Source organism: Oncorhynchus masou, chromosome 28 (assembly GCF_036934945.1).
Source record: "Oncorhynchus masou masou isolate Uvic2021 chromosome 28, UVic_Omas_1.1, whole genome shotgun sequence".
NCBI lineage: Eukaryota > Metazoa > Chordata > Actinopteri > Salmoniformes > Salmonidae > Oncorhynchus > Oncorhynchus masou.
The window spans coordinates 85,402,392-85,414,886 of record NC_088239.1 but is presented as its reverse complement, the minus strand read 5'-3'; the positions used below and the strand labels follow the sequence as shown (position 1 = coordinate 85,414,886).

At 45.7% G+C, this 12,495-nt stretch overlaps 1 pseudogene; it reads right to left on the bottom strand.

Moving 5' to 3' along the window:
• The window catches only part of LOC135518431 (polypyrimidine tract-binding protein 3-like), a 49,495-nt pseudogene extending 38,029 nt beyond the window's left edge, over positions 1-11,466 (bottom strand).
• Positions 11,467-12,495: the final 1,029 nt, after the last annotated feature.

Sequence of the window (12,495 nt, the reverse complement as noted above, 5' to 3'; positions counted from 1 at the left end):
GATAACGAGTACCGATATTGAGTAACGACAATGAGTAACGATAATGAGTAACGATATCGAGTAACGACAATGAGTAACGACAATGAGTAACGATACCGAGTAACGATACCGAGTAACGATACCGAGTAACGATAACGAGTAACGATACCGAGTAACGATAACGAGTAACGATAACGAGTAACGATAACGAGTAACGGTAACGATACCGAGTAACGATACCGAGTAACGATAACGAGTAACGATAACGAGTAACGATACCGAGTAACGATAACGAGTAATGGTAATGAGTAACGACAATGAGTAACGACAATGAGTAACGATACCGAGTAACGGTACCGAGTAACGATAACGAGTAACGATACCGAGTAACGATAACGAGTAACGATACAGAGTAACGATAACGAGTAACGATACAGAGTAACGAGTAACGATAATGAGTAACGATAACGAGTAACGATACCGAGTAACGATACAGAGTAACGATAACGAGTAACGATACAGAGTAACGATAATGAGTAACGAAAACGAGTAACGATACCGAGTAACGATAATGAGTAACGATAACGAGTACCGATACCGAGTAACGATACAGAGTAACGAGTAACGATACCGAGTAACGATAATGAGTAACGATAACGAGTATGCATCAGAATTGAGCATGCATCAGTTTCATGTGACATATTGTTGCCTCTACCTTGTGCTGTTGTCTGTGCCCCAATAATGTTTGTACCATGTTTTGTGCTTCTACCATGTTATGCTGCTACCATGCTGTGTTGTCATGCTGTGTTGCTGACATGCTGTGTTGTCATGTGATGCTGCCATGCTGTGTTGTCATGTGATGCTGCCTTGCTATGTTGTTGTCTTAGGTCTCTCTTTATGTAGTGTTGTGTTGTCTCTCTTTAAGTAGTGTTGTGTTGTCTCTCTTTATGTAGTGTTGTGTTGTCTCTCTTTATGTAGTGTTGTGTTGTCTCTCTTTATGTAGTGTTGTGTTGTCTCTCTTTAAGTAGTGTTGTGTTGTCTCTCTTTATGTAGTGTTGTGTTGTCTCTCTTTATGTAGTGTTGTGTTGTCTCTCTTTATGTAGTGTTGTGTTGTCTCTCTTTATGTAGTGTTGTGTTGTCTCTCTTTATGTAGTGTTGTGTTGTCTCTCTTTATGTAGTGTTGTGTTGTCTCTCTTTATGTAGTGTTGTGTTGTCTCTATTTAAGTAGTGTTGTGTTGTCTCTCTTTATGTAGTGTTGTGTTGTCTCTCTTTATGTAGTGTTGTGTTGTCTCTCTTTATGTAGTGTTGTGTTGTTTCTCTTTATGTAGTGTTGTGTTGTCTCTCTTTATGTAGTGTTGTGTTGTCTCTCTTTATGTAGTGTTGTGTTGTCTCTCTTTATGTAGTGTTGTGTTGTCTCTCTTTATGTAGTGTTGTGTTGTTTCTCTTTATGTAGTGTTGTGTTGTCTCTCTTTATGTAGTGTTGTGTTGTCTCTCTTTATGTCGTCGTCACCGTCCTACTTGCCACTACCGATCCCTTTTTCGTTTGTCTGCTGGTTTTGTCTTATTAGTTTCACCTGTGTGCATTTTAGTTTAATTAGTGTCCTTATATATAGTAGGCTGTCCCTCCCTTGTTTTGTGCGGGATTGTTTTTGTTTCTCTGTTGTATGGTGGTTTTCGTGTGTTTTATTCTCCGGACTATTTTGGTCCTGTGTTTGGGCTGGTCAGTTGAATGCGTCCTGTGTGTTGGCGTGACCGTTTTTGTGCGCCGGAGAATAAATTGACAATCTACTGAACCCTGCTCTCTGCGCCTGATTCCACTCCTAGTAAATCGTGACAGTAGTGTTGTGTCGTCTCTCTTGTTGTGATGTGTGTTTTGTCCTATATTTATATTCTATTTATTTATTTTTAATCCCAGGCCACCCAAATAATAATTTGTTCTTAATTGACTTGCCTCGTTAAATAAAGGTTAAATAAATAAAATCAAATAAAGAGAACATCTAGAACATGTAGTACCTCTACTCGGTCTTAATATCATATTTCCATTTAAATGGGAAAGGGTCATTGAGCAGAATGTGGGGAGACGGGCAACTTCCTTATCTAGCCTCCAATTAACCTTGATTACTTGAAAATGTTGAACCCTCCAACCCTGTCCTGGTCCTCATCAAAAGTAGTGCACTACATAGGGAATAGGGTGCCATTTGGGACATCTCCAAAGTCTCCTACTTCTGGTCTGAATTGGCATCTTCATAATAAATGTGGACCTCCGTATCTCATGCAGTAGACCCACATTAAATCACATCACATTTCATTTGTCACATGTGCCAAATACAACAGGTGTAGTAGACCTCACAGTGAAATGCTGAATACAACAGGTGTAATAGACCTTACAGTGAAATGATGACTACAACAGGTGTAGTAGACCTTACAGTGAAATGCTGAATACAACAGGTGTAGTAGACCTAACAGTGAAATGATGAATACAACAGGTGTAGTGGACCTTACAGTGAAATGCTGAATACAACAGGTGTAGTAGACCTCAGTGAAATGACCTACAACAGGTGAACCTCATGAAATGCTGAATACAACAGGTGTAGTAGACCTTACAGTGTAATGCTGAATACAACAGGTGTAGTAGACCTCACAGTGAAATGCTGAATACAACAGGTGTAGTAGACCTCACAGTGAAATGCTGAATACAACAGGTGTAGTAGACCTTACAGTGAAATGCTGAATACAACAGATGTAGTAGACCTGTAGTCTGTAGTAGTCTGGCCCAGGAGTGGGAAGGTGAACAGAAAGGCTCTGGAGCAACGAACCGCCCTTGCTGTCTCTGCCTGGCCGGTTCCCCTCTTTCCACTGGGATTCTCTACCTCTAACCCTATCACAGGGGCCGTTTCACTTTCTTAGTGGGGCTCTCTCATGCCGTCCCTGGAAGGGGTGCGTCACCTGAGTGGGTTGATTAACTGATGTGGTCATCCTGTCTGGGTTGGCGCCACCCCTTGGGTTGTGTCATGGCGGAGATCTTTGTGGGCTATACTCAGCCTTGTCTCAGGATGGTAAGTTAGTGGTTGAAGATATCCCTCTAGTGGTGTGGGGGCTGTGCTTTGGCAAAGTGGGTGGGGTTATATCCTTCCTGTTTGGCCCTGTCTGGGGGTGTCCTCAGATGGGGCCACAGTGTCTCCTGACCCCTCCTGTCTCAGCCTCCAGTATTTATGCTGCAGTAGTTTATGTGTCGGGGGGCTAGGGTCAGTTTGTTATATCTGGAGTACTTCTCCTGTCCTATTCGGTGTCCTGTGTGAATCTAAGTGTGCGTTCTCTAATTCTCTCCTTCTCTCTTTCTTTCTCTCTCTCGGAGGACCTGAGCCCTAGGACCATGCCCCAGGACTACCTGACATGATGACTCCTTGCTCCATGCTCCTTGCTGTCCCCACGCTGCTGCTCCAGTTTCAACTGTTCTGCCTTATTATTATTCGACCATGCTGGTAATTTATGAACATTTGAACATCTTGGCCATGTTCTGTTATAATCTCCACCCGGCACAACCAGAAGAGGACTGGCCACCCCACATAGCCTGGTTCCTCTCTAGGTTTCTTCCTAGGTTTTGGCCTTTCTTGGGAGTTTGTCCTAGCCACCGTGCTTCTACACCTGCATTGTCTGCTGTTTGGGGTTTTAGGCTGGGTTTCTGTACAGCACTTTGAGATATCAGCTGATGTACGAAGGGCTATATAAATAAATTTGATTTGATTTAGACCTCACAGTGAAATGCTGAATACAACAGGTATAGTAGACCTCACAGTGAAATGCTGAATACAACAGGTGTAGTAGACCTTACAGTGAAATGCTGAATACAACAGGTGTAGTAGACCTTACAGTGAAATGCTGAATACAACAGATGTAGTAGACCTTACAGTGAAATGCTTACTTACAAGCCCTTAACCAACAATGCAGTTGAAGAAATACAGTTAAGAAAATATTTACTAAATAAACTAAAGTTAAAAATGTAATAAAAAGTAACACTATACAATAACAAAGCTATACACAGGGGGTACCGGTACCAAGTCAATGTGTAGGCTATATACAGGGGGTACCGGTACAGAGTCAATGTGGAGGCTATATACAGGGGTACCGGTACAGAGTCAATGTGGAGGCTATATACAGGGGGTACCGGTACAGAGTCAATGTGGAGGCTATATACAGGGGGTACCGGTACCAAGTCAATGTGGAGGCTATATACAGGAGGTACCGGTACAGAGTCAATGTGGAGGCTATATACAGGGGGTACCGGTACAGAGTCAATGTGGAGGCTATATACAGGGGGTACCGGTACCAAGTCAATGTGGAGGCTATATACAGGGGGTACCGGTACAGAGTCAATGTGGAGGCTATATACAGGAGGTACCGGTACAGAGTCAATGTGGAGGCTATATACAGGGGGTACCGGTACAGAGTCAATGTGGAGACTATATACAGGGGGTACCGGTACAGAGTCAATGTGGAGGCTATATACAGGGGGTACCGGTACCAAGTCAATGTGAATGCTATATACAGGGGGTACCGGTACTAAGTCAATATGGAGGCTATATACAGGGGGTACCGGTACCAAGTCAATGTGGAGGCTATATACAGGGGGTACCGGTACCAAGTCAATGTGGAGGCTATATACAGGGGGTACCGGTACAGAGTCAATGTGGAGGCTATATACAGGGGGTACCGGTACAGAGTCAATGTGGAGGCTATATACAGGGGGTACCGGTACAGAGTCAATGTGGAGGCTATATACAGGGGGTACCGGTACAGAGTCAATGTGGAGGCTATATACAGGGGGTACTGGTACAGAGTCAATGTGGAGACTATATACAGGGGGTACCGGTACAGAGTCAATGTGGAGACTATATACAGGGTATTACGGTACAGAGTCAATGTGGAGGCTATATACAGGGGGTACCGGTACAGAGTCAATGTGGAGACTATATACAGGGGGTACCGGTACAGAGTCAATGTGGAGACTATATACAGGGTATTACGGTACAGAGTCAATGTGGAGACTATATACAGGGGGTACCGGTACAGAGTCAATGTGGAGGCTATATACAGGGGGTACCGGTACCAAGTCAATGTGGAGGCTATATACAGGGGGTACTGGTACAGAGTCAATGTGGAGGCTATATACAGGGGGTACCGGTACAGAGTCAATGTGGAGGCTATATACAGGGGGTACCGGTACAGAGTCAATGTGGAGGCTATATACAGGGGGTACCAGTACAGATACAATGTGGAGGCTATATACAGGGGGTACTGGTACAGAGTCAATGTGGAGGCTATATACAGGGGGTAATTGATTGCTCAGGAGTCTTATGGCTTGGGGGTAGAAGCTGTTAAGTCTATGACTGGGGTGGCTGGAGTCTTTGACAATTTTTAGGGCCTTCCTCTGACACCAGCTATTATATAGGTCCTGGATTGCAGGAAGCTTGGCCCCAGTGATGTACTGGGCTGTACACACTACCCTCTGTAGTGCCTTGCAGTCGGTTGTCGAGCAGTTGCCTTACCAGGCGGTGATGGTGCAGCTGTAGAACCTTTTGAGGATCTGGGGTCCCATGCCAAATCTCTTCAGTCTCCTGAGGGGGAAAGGTTTTGTCGTGCCCTCTTCACGACTGTCTTGGTGTGTTTGAATCATGATTGTCTGTTGGTGATGTGGACACCAAGGAACTTGAAACTCTCGACCCGCTCCACTACAACCCCATCAATGTTAATGGGGGCGTGTTCGGCCCTCCTTTTCATGTAGTCTACGGTCAGCTCTTGTGTTTTGCTGACGTTGAGGGAGAGGCTGTTGTCCTGGCACCACACAGCCAGGTATCTGACCTCCCCCTATAGGCTGTCTCATCGTTGAGGGAGAGGCTGTTGTCCTGGCACCACACAGCCAGGTATCTGACCTCCTCCTATAGGCTGTCTCATCGTTGAGGGAGAGGCTGTTGTCCTGGCACCACAGCCAGGTATCTGACCTCCCCTATAGGCTGTCTCATCGTTGAGGGAGAGGCTGTTGTCCTGGCACCACACAGCCAGGTATCTGACCTCCTCCTATAGGCTGTCTCATCGTTGAGGGAGAGGCTGTTGTCCTGGCACCACACAGCCAGGTATCTGACCTCCCCCTATACGCTGTCTCATCTTTGTCTGTGATCAGGCCTATCACATGATCTTGACACTAGATATACATCCCAAATGGCACCCTATTCCCTATATTAAGTCCCCTATGGGCCCTGGTCAAATGTGCACTACTGTGGGCCCTGACCTATATATTACACTACTTTTGACCAGGGTCTATAGGGCTCTACCTGGTTTTAACCTGGTTGGAGAATGTTTGTTCCTACCTGGTTTTTCCCTTTCAACATCAACAGGTTGGTGACTCTACCGAAGGGGACTCCTAGAGAGATGAGCTCAGCCTCAGACACCTCGATGGGAACCTTGCGGACGTGGAGCACTCGGGAAGGACCACAGGGAGAACGGTCTCCTTTAAACTGTCTGCTATCGTTGCCATTAGCTATAGGAGAGAGAGAGAGAGAGATAAACAAATCATTTGAAAACTAACCCAATTTTGATCAATTTGATGAATTGATCCCATTTAACTAGGCAGGCAAATACCACTTAACCAGGCAGGTTCCGTTTAACCAGCCAGCAGATCCGCTTTAACCAGGTAGATCCCAACCAGCCAGCAGGTCCAATTTAACCATGCAGGTCTCATTTAACCAGCCTGCAGATCCCATTTAACCAGCTAGCAGATCCCATTTAACCAGCCAGCAGGTCCCATTTAACCAGCCAGGCAGATCCCATTTGACCTGCCAGGCAGATCCACTCCAACCAGCCAACCGATCCCATTTAACCTGCTAGCAGATCCCATTTAACCAGCCAGGCAGATCCCATTTCACCAGCCAGGCAGATCCAATTTAACCAGCCAGCAGATCCCATTTAAACAGGCAGGCAGATCACATTTAAACAGGCAGATCACATTTAACCAGCCAGCAGATCCCATTTAACCAGCCAGCAGATCCCTTTTAACCAGCCAGCAGATCCCATTTAACCAGGCAGATCCCATTTAACCAGCCAGCAGATACCATTTAACCAGTCTTCAGATACCATTTAACCAGCCAGCAGATCCCATTTAACCAGGCAGATCCAATTTAACTAGTCAGCAGATCCCATTGAACCGGCCAGCAGATCCCATTTAACCAGCCAGGCAGATCACATTTAACCAGGCAGATCCCATTTAACCAGCCAGTAGATCCCGTTTAACCAGCAGGCAGATCCCATTTAACCAGCCAGGCAGATCACATTTAACCAGGCAGATCCCATTTAACCAGCCAGTAGATCCCGTTTAACCAGCAGGCAGATCCCATTTAACCAGCCAGCAGGTCCAATTTAACTAGTCAGCAGATCCCATTGAACCGGCCAGCAGATCCCATTTAACCAGTCAGCAGATCCCATTTAACCAGGCAAGCAGATCCCATTTAACCAGCCAGCAGGTCCCATTTAACCAGCCAGCAGATCCCATTTAACCAGCCAAGCAGATCCCATTTAACCAGCCAGCAGATCCCATTTAACCAGCCAGCAGATAATATAATAATAATAATATATCCCATTTAGCAGACGCTTTTGTCCAAAGCGACTTACAAGTCGGCTGGGGCCACTACTGCATATGGATGGCCCCAGTGGGAATCGAACCCACGACGCTTGGCGTTGCAAGCGCCATGCTCTACCGACTGAGCCACACAGGACCCTCCCATTTAACCAGCCAGGCAGATCCCATTTAACCAGCCAGGCAGATCCCATTTAACCAGGCAGCAGGTCCCATTTAACCAGCCAGGCAGATCCCATTTGACCTGCCAGGCAGATCCAATTCAACCAGCCAACCGATCCCATTTAACCTGCTAGCAGATCCCATTTAGCCAGCCAGGCAGATCCCATTTCACCAGCCAGGCAGATCCAATTTAACCAGCCAGCAGATCCCATTTAAACAGGCAGGCAGATCACATTTAAACAGGCAGATCACATTTAACCAGCCAGCAGATCCCATTTAACCAGCCAGCAGATCCCATTTAACCAGCCAGCAGATCCCATTTAACCAGGCAGATCCCATTTAACCAGCCAGCAGATCCCATTTAACCAGGCAGATCCAATTTAACTAGTCAGCAGATCCCATTGAACCGGCCAGCAGATCCCATTTAACCAGTCAGCAGATCACATTTAACCAGGCAGTTCCCATTTAACAAGCCAGTAGATCCCGTTTAACCAGCCAGGCAGATCCCATTTAACTAGTCAGCAGATCCCATTGAACCGGCCAGCAGATCCCATTTAACCAGCCAGCAGATCCCATTTAACCAGCCAGCAGATCCCATTTAACCAGCCAGCAGATCCGATTTAACCAGCCAAGCAGATCCCATTTAACCAGCCAGCAGATCCCATTTAACCAGCCAGCAGATCCCATTTAACCAGCCAGGCAGATCCCATTTAACCAGCCAGCAGATCCCATTTAACCAGGCAGTTCCCATTTAACAAGCCAGTAGATCCAGTTTAACCACCCAGCAGATCCCATTTAACCAGCCAGCAGGTCCCATTTAACCAGCCAGCAGGTCCAATTTAACCATGCAGGTCCAATTTAATCAGCCAGCTGGTCCAATTTAACCAGTCAGCAGGTCCCATTTAACCAGCCAGCAGGTCCAATTTAACCATGCAGGTCTCATTTAACCAGCCTGCAGATCCCATTTAACCAGCTAGCAGATCCCATTTAACCAGCCAGCAGGTCCAATTTAACCATGCAGGTCCAATTTAACCAGTCAGCAGGTCCCATTTAACCAGCCAGCAGATCCCATTTAACCAGCCAGGCAGATCCCATTTAACCAGCCAGCAGATCCCATTTAACCAGCCAGCAGATCCCATTTAACCAGGCAGATCCAATTTAACTAGTCAGCAGATCCCATTGAACCGGCCAGCAGATCCCATTTAACCAGTCAGCAGGTCCCATTTAACCAGCCAGCAGGTCCAATTTAACCATGCAGGTCCAATTTAACCAGTCAGCAGGTCCCATTTAACCAGCCAGCTGGTCCAATTTAACCAGTCAGTAGGTCCCATTTAACCAGCCAGCAGGTCCAATTTAACCATGCAGGTCTCATTTAACCAGCCAGCAGATCCTATTTATTTAACCTGTCAGGCAGATCCAATTTAACCGGCCAGCAGATCCCATTTAACCAGCTAGCAGATCCCATTTAACCAGCCAGCAGATCCCATTTAACCAGCAAGCAGATCCCATTTAACCAGCCAGCAGATCCCATTTAACCAGCCAGGCAGATCCCATTTAACCAGCCAGCAGATCCCATTAACCAGCCAGCAGATCCCATTTAACCAGCCAGCAGATCCCATTTAACCAGCCAGCAGATCCCATTTAACCAGCCAGCAGATCCCATTTAACCAGCCAGCAGATCCCATTTAACCAGCCAGCAGATCCCATTTAACCAGCCAGGCAGATCCCATTTAACCAGCCAGCAGATCCCATTTAACCAGCCAGGCAGATCCCATACTACTATTAATACTATTACTACTTCTACTACAACTACTACTAGTAGTAGTACTAGTACTACTCTGACTGAAGCAGGTCTAAACAATCTGTTGAACCAACCAGGCTTCTCCCCCGAGGCAACCATGACACAGTACCTTGGCTATAGAGAGCTAGGGAAGTCATAGCTGATTGGGTATGTTAGACCACATTAGAGAGGAACCAATGACAGGCAGGCAGACACAAGGGAAGAGGGGAAAGTAAAGCCGTTGCTCCTCTGACAAGGTATTCAGAGAATGTCCTCAGCAGAGATGACAAGGTATTCAGAGAATATCCTCAGCAGAGATGACAAGGTATTCAGAGAATATCCTCAGCAGAGATTGGTTATTAGAGTGTAAATAACATGGGCATACGGAGATTTCAAGGTGTCCTGGCAACACTAGAAGGGGGCGGATCTTGCTGTATGGCATGACAGACTGGCAGGGCTGTAAAGACAGAGCTAAGTTATTAGTTAAAGTCAACAGTGCCAACCATGCAAATGATAAGCAAATACTGTCAACTCACTAACTCACACAGTTTGCATTGGATGAGTTTGTTTCTACAGACAGTCTAGATAAGTTAGTATCTAGTCAAGCCTCAGTAGAAACAGACAGTCTAGATAAGTTAGTATGTAGTCAGGCCTCAGTAGAAACAGACAGTCTAGATAAGTTAGTATGTAGTCAGGCCTCAGTAGAAACAGACAGTCTAGATAAGTTAGTATGTAGTCAGGCCTCAGTAGAAACAGACAGTCTAGATAAGTTAGTATGTAGTCAGGCCTCAGTAGAAACAGACAGTCTAGATAAGTTAGTATGTTGTCAGGCCTCAGTAGAAACAGACAGTCTAGATAAGTTAGTATGTAGTCAGGCCTCAGTAGAAACAGACAGTCTAGATAAGTTAGTATGTAGTCAGGCCTCAGTAGAAACAGACAGTCTAGATAAGTTAGTATGTAGTCAGGCCTCAGTAGAAACAGACAGTCTAGATAAGTTAGTATGTAGTCAGGCCTCAGTAGAAACAGACAGTCTAGATAAGTTAGTATGTAGTCAGGCCTCAGTAGAAACAGACAGTCTAGATAAGTTAGTATGTAGTCAGGCCTCAGTAGAAACAGACAGTCTAGATAAGTTAGTATGTGACAGTCTGGAGTTGTTCGACAACACATCATATGATGTGAGGGAGGCTTCCCATCTGATAGCCATACCCATCCATTTCCTGTCTGAGAGCCTGTGTGTGTGTGTGTGTGTGTGTGTGTGTGTGTGTGTGTGTGTGTGTGTGTGTGTGTGTGTGTGTGTGTGTGTGTGTGTGTGTGTGTGTGTGTGTGTGTGTGTGTCCATTACAGGAGATGGGATCTTAGTTAATCTCTTTAAAGCCAATAAGATCAGTCAACAGCACAATTAGATTAATCTCCTCTCTGTCAGCCAACCAGAGGTTACCAGCATGTTACCATGGAAACACAGGGTCATGGGGGAATGGACCAATCAGGAGCTGCTCTTTTCACTCACTTGTTATGCGTTGTATTCTGCATCACGTCTTCAGGGGAAAGTCCTGGGTAGCATTGCATTATAACCAGACCAACGAGGGTACCTGATAACATTCTTACCATTGGCCAACTGGGTCACGGACTATGGCCGGGATGAAATCCCATCGTGTCGACAACGCAGCTTTTAAAGGAAATCTCCAATTGAGAAGATATCTACACAGCATATACCGTGAATGCTGTCTCCAAAAACCAATGAGCGATGGGATTGAATCCCAGGCTACAGTATGTGTACAAACCTATAGGGTAGAGGTCAGAGGTCTGTTGATGGGGTTGGTGAGAGAGCAGACCTACCTGTGGATGGAGTAGAAGTGCTCATGGTAGTACGGCCGCACAGGACAGCAGAAGAGAGAGGCAGAACAGATCCCTGCTGACAGACAAGACAGAGACGTTAGGTAAATGTTACACAAACCGGCCCCTCCTCATGCCCATTAGCCTAGCAAATAGTATAGAGACTGATGGACTAATAGTATAGAGGCTGATGGACTAATAGTATAGAGACTGACAGACTAATAGTATAGAGGCTGATGGACTAATAGTATAGAGACTGATGGACTAATAGTATAGAGACTGATGGACTAATAGTATAGAGACCGATGGACTAATAGTATAGAGACTGATGGACTAATAGTATAGAGACTGATGGACTAATAGTATAGAGACTGATGGACTAATAGTATAGAGACTGATGGACTAATAGTATAGGGGTTAGGGTTAGGATGGAGGAGGGGTTAGGGTTGGGAGGAGGAGTGGGTAGGGAGGGGGTGGAGGAAGAGTTAGGGTTAGGATGGAGGAGGGGTTAGGTTTAGGATGGAGGAGGGGTTAGGGTGAGGATGGAGGAGGGGTTAGGGTTGGGAGGAGGAGGGTAGGGAGGAGGATGGGATGGAGGCGGGGTTAGGGTTAGGATGGAGGAGGCGTTAGGGTTAGGATGGAGGAGGGGTTAGGATGGAGGAGGGGTTAGGATGGAGGAGGGGTTAGGATGGAGGCGGGGTTAGGATGGAGGAGGGGTTAGGATGGAGGAGGGGTTAGGGTTAGGATGGAGGAGGGGTTAGGATGGAGGAGGGGTTAGGGAGGGGAGTGGATACTGCACTCTCTAGAGGTGGTAATACCAACCAGACCAGGGCAGAAAATACTTGTTGTAGTATTTTGTAGTTTATTTGAAAATACCAACTTTAAAATACTCTAGGTAGTCTAATACAGTTTATAAAGAGTTTCAACTGAAGGCACTATTTGATATTCAAATACACGTCGCAGAAAACCAAATATTATTTGAAGGTATTTTGAATATATGGAAGTTATTTGAAAAAAAAAACAGAACATTATCTGATGACTATAATATTTGATGAAGAACCAAAAAGGACAACCGCTAGTTGAATAAATCTATAATCATAAGCACGTGGTTTGG